The 11,630-nt window shown below is 39.8% G+C and overlaps 1 protein-coding gene across 2 annotated transcripts in view; it reads left to right on the top strand.

The window, feature by feature from the left end:
* Positions 1-11,630, top strand: part of LOC150008467 (uncharacterized) — an 88,323-nt gene that overhangs the window by 588 nt on the left and 76,105 nt on the right. For both annotated transcript variants that reach the window (XR_016511116.1, XM_090276347.1), the window contains exon 2: positions 2,015-2,049. The gene's annotated coding sequence lies outside the window, so the exon portion shown is untranslated. The remainder of the gene's footprint in view (positions 1-2,014; positions 2,050-11,630) is intronic.

Genomic DNA, 11,630 nt, shown 5'->3' with positions numbered 1-11,630 from the left:
GCCACTTAATAATTGTGTAACTTGGACTTTCTGTACCTCAATTTTCTTATCTGTAAAATAGAAATAGTAATATCTGTATCTTAGTTTTGTTGGGAGGATTATGCGTTAATGGTATAGCAGTGAATGGTATATAGTAATCAATAAATTATTTTTATTCATAGGGAAATTGGAGGACTGGGATTTGGAAAAGAAAATGGGGTTTGGAGCAGTGTGAATTATGATTAGTTTAGAATTCTGTACTTTATTTGAATATACATAAAGAATCTTAGTAAAATAAAAGAATGAGGAAGCATACTCTCCACCTCTTGGAGCTTCATAATCTATTCTGAAAAATATTTAGCAATTTGAGAGCAAGGCCTGGTTGGCAACATTCCATGTTAAAGGCACAAATGCTGAGGTTTTCCAAATAAGATGCGATATAGGTATAATCGGAAAAGACTTACTGATAGACAGAACCTCACCTGGAATTCTGTTAACATTCTGGGTATGGGAGAAAGACACTGTGGGAAGACAATCCTATGGGTAGAACCCAGGGGTAGGCCTGAACTTTAAAAAGATGCAAAAGACACATATTTTCCTATCTCAGGCAAATGAGAGAGCAAAAATACAATATTCCTCAGGTATACTGAGGTTTTCAATTCAGAATGTTTTATGGCATTATGTTTGTTTATTGAATTTGAATAAAAATGTTGTCTTTTGCTTGTATCAGGTGATACTCATTGGCCCAGAGTGTGATGGATCAAGTAAAGCTGACCAAAGAGTGATTGATATTCTTGCTTCATTGTGTCCAAGTGACTTTTTTTCTTTTTTTTGTAGCAGTTTTTTTGGGTAGCTATGTTCTTGTAGAATTTTTATTTTCTAATCAGAATGACAGTGGCAACAACTACCAATTATGTTTTTCTAGAGCTAGTTTCATTCCTAGTTCTAGAGAGCACTCGATAGACATGTATAAATTGAAGTGAAATTTCATCCTAAACAGATATATTCATTTAATATATCTGATTCAGTTAGAACTATGACGCTTTTTGTCTAGGCCAATATAAGTACATTTCTTAATTTCCTACAACTGTGGTGTTTTGTTTGTTGTTTTTTGTTTTTGTTTTCTGGTGGTGGTGGTGAGAGGAAAAGTGTCTCTGTTTTCTTTACTCCTACTGACTTATCAACCCATTCCAGCTTAGCTGCTGCAGTCATCATTCCTCTGAAGCATGGATATTTTTCAGCAGTATGTTACCTCATCTCTCTATAGCTTTCAACATAGTTGATCTCTCCCTCTTTCTTGAAGCATTCTCTTTCCTTGGTTTCCCGAACTCTATACTTTCTTGTCTCAAAGGAAGCTCAAGTTCTTTATGTCCCAAAGTATGTGCATGATCTTTCCCCTAAACCTGATCCTCTTCTAATGTTCTCTATCTCATTGATTGGCACTATTTATTCAGTTAAGCAAACCAAAAACTTAGGCATCATCCTTAACACCTCTCCTCCCTTATGCTGTATGTCCAGTCCATTACCAAGTCATGTCAATTTTTTAACCTTCTCAATATTTCTTAAATCAATCCAAAAATTTCCTTCTCCATCACTACCATAAAGTCTAGGCTACCATCATCTTTTGTTTAGACCACTACAGTAACCTCCTTACTAGTTTTTCCAAGTTCACTCTTTCTCTTCTCCAATCTGTTTTTCATATGGGCCACAGAAATAGTGATATTATCCAAATGCAAATCTTATACCGCACCACATTCCACTCTTCAGCCTTCCAGTGCCTTTCCATTATGCTTAAGACAAATTCAAATCATTAACATGGCCAACAACATCCCATATGGGATTGCTGCAGCCCATCTTTTTAGTTTCATCTCATATCAGGCTGCCTTTGGTTCTCTGGGTTACAGTCACTCTTTCCTCCTTCAGTCGTTCTGCTTATCTTCTAATAAAAGACTTCACTCAGACTATTTTCCATGCACAGAATACTCTCTATCTCAACTTCCATTTGTTAAAATCATATTCATTCTTTTTATTACAGGTTGAGTTCCCCAAGAAGCAGACTCTGAGATGGAGGTTAGCAGGCGTGCCTTTGAGACCAACAACTGTGAAAGGGAGGGAAAGGAGACATAAGTGGGCAGAGGGAGAAGTTGGGAAGTACAGTCCAACAAAAGCCTCATTGGACCTTATGGAGATCTCTGAAGCTACAGTGGTCCTTGAAAAATATCTTACATGTTTTCCCAGTAAAGCCATGTGAGGTCTGTCCATATAGTATCCAGCCATGTAAAATGAAAAATAGAGACATTTATTGAAGAAGGTACAAGATACAAAAAGCATGGTACATAGGGCAATGATGCCCCAGTCTCCTTCAAAGTAAGCACCTTGGGACCTCACACAGTCCTTCCAGTCACCATCAGCTGCCCCTTTGTGTTTTCCTGAATTTCATCAACGATCTGAAATCTCATCCCTTTCAAAGGTGACTTTAGTTTTGAGAAAAGTCAGAGGTTGTAGGGCACCAAATTCAGGCTGTAGGGGGACTGAGTCACCTGGGTGATTTGATGTTTTGCAAAAATCTCTGCAGGAGACACGATGCATGAGCGAGTGTGTATCGTGATGAAGCTGCCAGTCAGCAGCTGCCCATAGCTGTGGCCTTCTGAACCACCTAAATAATTTCTGCAAAATTTGATGCAGATTTGTTGCTCTACTTGCTCAGTCATTTTGAATGCAATGCCCACTTAATGGCGTCTACCTCCCCCACTGACTAGTACGGTGAAGGTGTCACTGTTCAATGCATGCATATTCCAGTCTATTCTCCTTGACTGCCAGGTTGCATCGATGTCACTCAGACTGTTTTTGTTATATTAACAATGGTTGGACTTTTTCCGGACTGACCTTGTATAGCTCCAGAATCCAATCAGGATGATGTATTGCATTTAATTGTTGCATCTTGTTGGTTTTCTTTTAGCTGGAGCAGTTCTGGTCTCTCTCTCTCTATCTTTTTAAAACAATATTGAAATATTTGCAGAGGAAAGGACAATTATTTGTAGAATGTTCATCAGTTTGGGTTTGTCTGATATTTCCTCAGGCATTTAGGATGTGCATTTTTGGCAGGAATACCATAGAAGTGAATCTATGTTCTTTCCAGTGCTTCAAATCAGAAGGCACACGATGCTGATTTGTTTCATTACTAGTGAAGTTAACTTCTATCATGTCTGCCAGATTTTGTAAACCAATATTAATAAATATTTTGTCTAGAGATACTTTGAGATTCTAAAGATACTAAATATTCATTTCATGATCACACTTTAACTGGTTTATATTAATATCCATTCTGCACATTGACCAAAACAATGACTACTTAAAGGTTTCCAAATGGTAATCATCTTTTTTACATTAATTAGTCAGGTAAAACTTTCTTGTCCCTGATTTATTTATCTACTTATTTATATCAATATGAGCTCATGCATTCCTGTTTTATTCAGTGGGTTGTAATCAATTGCTGTCATTATTTTGATGCTCCATATTTTCCCAGATTTAGCCAGTGGGAGCTTCTTGGCTGGCTCCTGTCATTTTGACATATCCTTATCATTCTTTGAGAATTTCCATATTTTTGGAACAAGATGCTCCCAGGTCATTATGTATTTTCCCTGCCTTATCTCTGTAATTAGCCATTTATCCAAGGAGTTGCTATGTACCAGGTGCAGGTTGTTGGGTATGCTCATTGCTGCTGGTGTTCTCACTGCTTCTTTGACCTGTCATAGGACAGAGTTAGGAGTTATGTTTGCACACAAACACACATCAAAGTGTTTATGTATATGTATGTATATTAGATATATAGATACATCTTTCTGTTTATCATTTATCTGTCAGAAACTAGTTCATGTTGATACTTCCAATTATAATCCAACCTTATATGTTTTATCCTAGCCTTTCCCCTTTCTATGTTTTTACCTCTCTTCCATGATAGTGAGAAACTTGGCTCCCATTGTCCTCAATGTATTGACTTATTTGCTTAGCCCTCTTGTATGTAAGCAATCTCCTGATGAGGTGAGCCATCTTTTTCTCTTCAGCACTGCCAAATCATCTGGCCTGTGCTGGCTGAGCCTTCTCCTGTACCTCAGTTACTATTTTAAAAAAATCTAGTTTTAACTCATTTGCACCCCATGACAAGTATGGAAATGAAACATTTTCTCTCAATTTAGCTTTTAGGCAGCTGGAAGGAACAAGAAAAGGAACTACCTTTTTAGGGAGGCTACTATGTACCAGGAATTCTCTTGTTTTGTTTAATTTTTAGAAAACCCTTTCAAGGTTGGCATTACTTTCCAGGATGGAGTTTAACCCTCAAAAGAGTTATATTATCTAGTATATAACTAGTAAGGCAAGATTAGCCTCTAGATGGGCAAAGTGCACTTCAGTGTCAACTGCTTTGTGACTTTCTTCATGATTGCATAAATAACAACTGACTCCAATGATATAAAGGAACCAGATTGGGTGGGTGCTGTTTCTTAAGCCACCTCAGGAATCTGGATCAGAGTGTATGGTTTACATCGTCACAAGAGGCAACACAGTGCTGGTTTCCTTTCTTACAGTGAATATTTATCGAGTGCTTCTCATGTGCTAGGTCCAATTCTAGGTACTTGTTGGGTTTCCCAGAAGCAAACTCTGAAATAAGGATTTGTGTGAGAGTGATTTATTAGTAAATATTCCCACAAAAAACTGGTAGGCGAGTGGGAAAATGGGACAGGAAAGAAAGACAAGCAAGGGTGTGGCAAGGTGTCTTAGTCCATCTGAACTGCTATAAAATAGTACCATAAACTGGTGGCTTATAAACAGCACAGTTCTAGAGGATCAGAAGTCTAAGATCAAGGTGCTGCCAGATTTGGTGTCGCGTGAAGACCTACTGCCTGGTTTTTAGATGGCACCTTCTTGCTGTTACATCACATGGCAGAGGGGAAAGCTAGCTTTCTGGGGTTTTAAAAAAATTTTTTATACAGTCACTAATCCCAATCATGAAGGCTCTGTCTGCATGACCTAATAATCTTCCTAAGGCTCACCACTTAATACCATCACTTTGGAGGGTAGGATCTCAACATATGAATCTTGGGTGGGTGAGTGGGGGGGGGCACAGACACTTAGACCACAGCACAAAGGAATTTGTATATTTTTGGAGTAGTTTTCTGACAAAGAGAAGAAGGTGCTGGGTGTTAGGAGTGCTCCTGGCATGTGTAAAAGTAGGAAATGGATCTGAGGGGATTTGGGCAAAGGACTTACTGACAGTGTCCACTGCAAGGCTACATATATTTTGATCATTTCTCACATTATGTTTTCTACCTTCTCAAGGTTGAAACCAGAAAGCTTCCATTCCCAGACTTCCTTGTAGCTAGGGTTCTGATGTGTGACCTGGGTTTCACCAATTGGACATATCCAGGGGGTGGCTGCAGCTAAGGAGGGAGCAAGCGAGGACACTGATTTTCTACTATGAATGTGCCATCTAGCACTTTGGAAATAGCAGTGGCAGAGCTTCTGGAGTCAATTCCTAAGCATCACTGGTGCCAAGTGGCAGTGGCAGTTGTGTTTTTGGCAGAGTGGCCTCCCTCGGTTGTGTGTTTGGGTCTTGCTTCTGACTGTTTAGCTTCAGAGCCAGGCCCTCTTGTTCTACAAGAGATTCTATGAGTTACCCAATATCCCTTAATAAATTTCTGTGTGAAGTAGTCAGAATAAAGATTATTTGTAATTAAGAACTCTGAATGGTACTGGTGATATGCTACCAAACCTTGAATAACAGTAAGTGGCTAAGGAACAGTACAATGCTCATAAAAATCATCTAATATATTGCACCTTAATGGAGAGAGCTACTCTAGACTCATCCTCTTATAGAACAGAAAGTTCATTCACCTGGAGCTAGCAGAGCCAAACTTTGGACATTGAGGATTGCAGTGGAGAAATATTGGCCATTTTATTATGAACAGTGCCACCCAGGAGAACGGGAAGCTGATTCCCAAAAGCCCAAACTCTCTGATGGTGGGTACATTACAGAGTACATAAGGCAAAATCATGACACCGTGGGTAGGGGTTTAGGGTCATGTTAAGAGGTGATTGGTTGGAGGTGATGTAAGGGTAATGAATAATTTCTTCAGGTCTTGAGGACAGCTCTGAGGTCCTTTCTTATGTCCTTCTGTATGGTTTCATGGGAAAGTAGCCCGGAGGCCATTCTACTTTAAAGCTCAAGCACTGAACCGGTAGGTTGAGATGTGGTTTTTAGCCTGCAGAGGTCTGGACCGTAGGACCATTACTCAGGTCAGAGCTATGGTCTTCTGCTCCCTTGTGGGGTTGCTGATTATCCAGGGGAAAGGCTAGGTGCTCTTTCTCCCTCTCTCTCTCTCTATGATGCCTCCCTGTATAATAAAGGTCAGGCAGGTTTGTTAACAGCCTCTTTAAAAGACTGGAGTCACCTTAACTTATTTGTACACTTAGCATCTATTGTGCTTGGGCTGCTATCATCATGGGATGCATGATTTGGGGGTGTGGGGAACAAGGTGAAGTAATACACACATGAGATTGATGCTGCCTAATGAGTACAAAGTCCTTTGTCTCTGATCCAGGTGTCTTGGGCCTTCTGTCAGCTACCAGGAAACCGTGGCAGGCTAATTGTGAGCTCGCAAGCAGGGGAAAATCTTAGTTTCTTCACGGTTCTTGACACATCTACCCCCAAAAGTTAATATCACCTATTTAATTATATGTATGATAAAATTCATGATAGATTGTGGTCAAGGGTCTAAGGAAACAGAGATTCTTGTATTGTTGGTAGAATTATAAATTTATATTACCTCTTTCAAGGGCAACTTGGCACTATCTATAAAAATTTAATGTCTATGATCTAGGAATTTAACCTGTACATTGCACAACTGTGAAAGAGATAATTATAGGGATGTTAATTGTAACAATAGTTGTTAGCAAAAGACTAATATGTGCTAATAATAAAAACATTTATTTAGCTTTTATAAAGTCTAAAGCACTCTTTTAAGCAACTTTTAATGTAACAATTCAATCCTCATTATAACTCTATGAAATAGTACTATTAGTATCCTTTCTTTATTGATAAGGAAACTGAGGCACAGAAGTTTAAGTAACTTGCCCAATGTTGCACAGCTAGTGACATTATTCCTGATAAATAATGGTGTATTCATTCAATGGAATGCTATGCAGTTAAATGAGATAGGTCTACTTGTAGTTAATGAAACACAAGAGGCGGACTACTGTGTTGTTTTATGCTTTTTTGTGTGTATGTGCAAAAAGAATATAAGGGTTTATTGATTTATGTGATACAGAGAACCAGTCTGAAAGGATAAAAGGACAGAAGCAACAGTGAGATAAAGTCAAAGATGAAGGTTTGATTTTACTATACAGTATTCCCTCACTTATTGCAGGTATTACGTTCTAGACCCCCCCCTGTGATAGGTGAAAATCCACGAAGTAGGAACCTTACATTTATTTTAGTACTTTTATATATTTTAAGTCTTTATAAACCCTTCCCACATACTTACAAACCATTCCCAGTCTCAGTAACCTTTTCCATTCCCTTATTAACCTTTTCCACACTTTTATAAACAATACTGATGTTCTTAAACATATTCTACCCTCTTTTCTTGTGTGTGGCTTTATTTTTTAAGTATATTTTATTGATTATGTTGTTACAGTAGTTCCAATTTTTTCCCCCTTTGCTCCCCTCTGCCCTGTATTCCCTTTCCCTCCATCAATCCCACCCCCCTTAGTTCATGTCCATGGGTCACGCATGTAAGTTATTTGGCTTCACCCTTTCCTATATTATTCTTAACTCCCCCCTGTCTATTTTGTACCAACCGATTATGCTTCTTAGTCCTTGCACCATTTCCCCACTTCTCCCCCACCCCTCTCCCAGCTGATAACCCTCCAAATGATCCCCAAATCTATGATTCTGTTCCTATTCTGGTTTGCTTAGTTGAATTTTGTTTTTATTTTTTAGACTCAGTTGTCGATAGTTGTGAGTTTGTTGTCATTTTAGAGTTCATAGTATTGATTTTCTTTTTCTTAAGTAAGTTCCTTTGACATTTCATATAATAATGGCTTGGTGATGATGAACTCCTTTAGCTTCACCTTGTCTGGGAACCACTTCATCTGCCCTTCCATTCCAAATGATAGCCTTGCTGGATAGTGTAGTCCTGGTTGCAGGTTGCCTTTCATCACACTGAATACTTCTTGCCAGTCTCTTCCTGCCTGCAAAGTGTCCTGTGAGAAATCAGCTGGTAGTCCTATAGGCATCCCCCTGTAGGCAACTCTTTTTATCTTTCACCTTTGGCATCTCAATCATGATGCATCAGGGTGTGGTCCCCTCTGGGTCCAGCTCGCCCAGGACCCTCCGTGTTTCCTGGACCTGTATGTCCATCTCCTTTGCAAAATTTGGGAAGTTTTCCTTATTTTTTTCAATTCTCGCCTCCTCATTCTGCACTGGTTGACTGTTTTTTTCTTCCTTATGTTCCAAATCTTTGATTTGAACTCCGGTTTCCTTCCCTTCACCATTGGTTTTGTGAGGATTTTCATTTGTTTCACTTAGCACAGCCTTCACTTCTTCTCTTATGCATTTGCCGTACTCAAGCATATCTGCCAAGCCTATGAGCATCTTTATCACCAGTGTTTTGAATTCTGCGTCTGTTAGGTTGTCTATCTCCTCATCTGTTAGGTTGGCTGTCTCCCTGTCGCTTAGTTCTACCACTGGAACCTTGGTCTCTTTCCCCTTTTGGGCCATACTTCTCTGTCTCCTCATTCCGACAGGCTCCTGTGTTTGTTTACCTCTGCGTCCCAGGTAGTGCTGTCACTCCTGTTACGTTGTAAGGGGAGGAACCTTAGGGATTCATCAGTACAGGGTGACCTGTTTCACCATGTTGTGGCACTGTATGCAGGGGAGAGGTCCTAGAGGGAACAATGCCACCTGCTCAGCACTCGCCCCTTTTCCAGGCACCTCTCCCACTTCCATACCGGACTGGTGCCCCTCTAGCGCCTGCCCTGTCTGTCGTTCCCAGAGTGGGTGAGTCTGTGGATGCTCTAGGGCCGTGGGGGCCCTTTAAACAAGCGGACTCTGCTGAGAGACCAGCAGTTTCTGCCTCCACCCCAACCCCCACTGGTCTGCACAGTCAGAAACAATGAGGCTTGATTTTCCCCGGTGCTGGCACTATGGGCTGCTAGGTCCGGTGAGGAGCTGGGAATGCTTCCTAGGTGTCCCTCCTGATTGTTTAAAATGTGTGACTGTGCTTTTTGCTGGCCTGCTGCTGCCGCTGCCACCACACTGCATCCTCTCTGCCCTGGCTCCGCCCCTCCTACCTGTATGGATGAGTATTTCTTCTTTATATCTTTGTTTGCTGGACTTCCATGCAGTTTGATTTTCTGGAACTTCTGGTTGTTCCTAGTTTTTAGGTATACAGTATTGCAAAATCCCGCGATATAGCAAAAAAAAAATCCTTGATAAATAAACATAATATTTTAAAAAATCCCACGATACAGTGAGGCCATGATAAGTGCACTGTGATATAGAGAGAGACTACTGTACATGTTTCTGTAGCATTTACACTTTTTTTTTTTGCTATGTTCAGGTATTTTAAAAAATTGTACTTTGGTTTCTCCCTACATAGCAAGCACTTTGAGAGTAAAGGTATGTCTCATTTGCATCTCCACCCCTCTTCCCCCACCCTTCCCAAACTGACCATTGTGGTACCTTGCACATAACAGAAACAACAAGTGCCTGCTGAATGAATGCATAGACAAAACAAAACAAAACAAAACAAAACCCCAAACCCCATCACACAACAGACTAAGCTAATACAAAAGAAAGACTAATGAACCATCAGCTTACACAGTTTTCTTACTCAGTATGTGAGGTGTTCCCATTTCAGACATGACTGAGATTGCGACTACACTCAATACTCTGGAAAAGAGACCAACTTGAAACACTTGAACTCACTGTATTGTCCTTATCAGTAGAGAACTTGTAGTTGTTTATTACTTTTAGAACTTTTGCACTCCCAGGTTATAGTACCCAAAAAAGTTACGTTGGGTTTCCTGAAACTGTACAAGAGGCCATGGCAAACTGGATTGCATTACCTGCTTTGAAGGAAAGTCAATGATGGCCTAAGTAGTCTGAGCTTAAAATAACTACCCTTCTCCCAGGGAAGCTGAGCTGCATGGCCTTGTCTAGTCACAATTATCCCACAGGATCTCTGTCATTCCCTGCAGTCCACTTAACAGACATTTGTTAAGCACCTGTTTGTGTGGCCCTCTGATGAATATAGCCTTGAAAAAAGGAAGACAAGACATTTTTGAAACCACTAGAGGACGATATAATACAACACAATCCACGGTGAATTTGGGCAGAGCATGTGGCCAAGGCCAGAAAAGGGAAGGCAGAGTGCTGCAACCTGGGATGGCTAGGGAAGGAGCAGATTTGTAGCCTTTTCTTCTGCGTTCTCCAGTCAAGAAAAGATAGTGCACACTATTCTCCACAGAACCTCCTGCACAGGCTGGTTATATATGGCCTTTTCTAAAACCACTATATATTTTGCTTTTCCCTGGCTCTTGCAGATCTGCTGCATACCTCTTCCTTCGTAGATAAGCTTACTTTCCTCATTTGCATGCTGCTGGATTTTGGAAGAACAGAGCCTAGTGTGTTTCATCATAATATTCTTTTGGTTTACTTCAGAGTTAGAAATTCTGAGTAATTCATAACTAATTCTTTTATATTCTTTCTTTGGATATGCTTTTCTTGCTTATGCACCTCTTACTCTTCTGTTTCCATCACAATATAATTTGAGTGGAGACTTCTGAGAATCTCTGTAGTTTTCTTTTACTGTGTCTTTATATTCAAAAGAGAACCAAAACATTTACCTTGGTTTTCATAAGTTATTAAAATCATTTAGTTGAGTTCTTGATTATTACAAGTTTTGTATCTCCAGGGCTTAGTCCATTGAAGGCTTGGCTCATGGTAGGCTCTCAGTGAATGCTGTTGAACCTCACTTGCAAAAAGTTTAGACAGGGAAAATATCAGAGTATATGACTTGCCTGTCCACAGACCATATTAAAAGTTTTATGCCCAGGGCCTCTTGCTGAGGGAAATGGAATTTGAAAGTTCCTTATTCCTAGGTGCCTTATTCTGTATCATGTAACTTATTATCTTATCTAAGGACCATCAACTTAGAGCTATGGCAGTTGTTTTAAAGACGTGATCTCAAAATCAAAAGCATCAGAAACACCTGGGGATTTTGTTAGGCATGCAAGTTATTGCACCCTACTAGAGCTATATTGAATTGTGAATTGTTTTGCCAATTATACCTTTGAATTTACTTGGTTGATTTTTTGTTCTTTAATAGCATATAATGGACCAAATTAGGATGTGTACTTGGAATCGGGTACAAGCATGCCATTGCTATTGAAAATCTAGTCACTGGAAGAAATGAGTGTGATTTTTTTCTTTTTTTCCTTTCCCCACTCAACTCACAATTTTGTTGTCAACTAGACCAGACCAAACATAAAAAAAGGCACCCAAGTTTTTGGGTGGACTAATAGCATTAGGAAAAAAAAATAGTGTGTTGGAAGAGAGAAGTTATGTCAAAAGTGAGTGGATTTGACAGTTT

Source organism: Furipterus horrens, unplaced genomic scaffold (assembly GCF_987537825.1).
Source record: "Furipterus horrens unplaced genomic scaffold, mFurHor1.1.pri manual_scaffold_5, whole genome shotgun sequence".
NCBI lineage: Eukaryota > Metazoa > Chordata > Mammalia > Chiroptera > Furipteridae > Furipterus > Furipterus horrens.
Note: the sequence above shows the minus strand (reverse complement) of the source record. Positions and strands in the feature narration are given on the sequence as shown.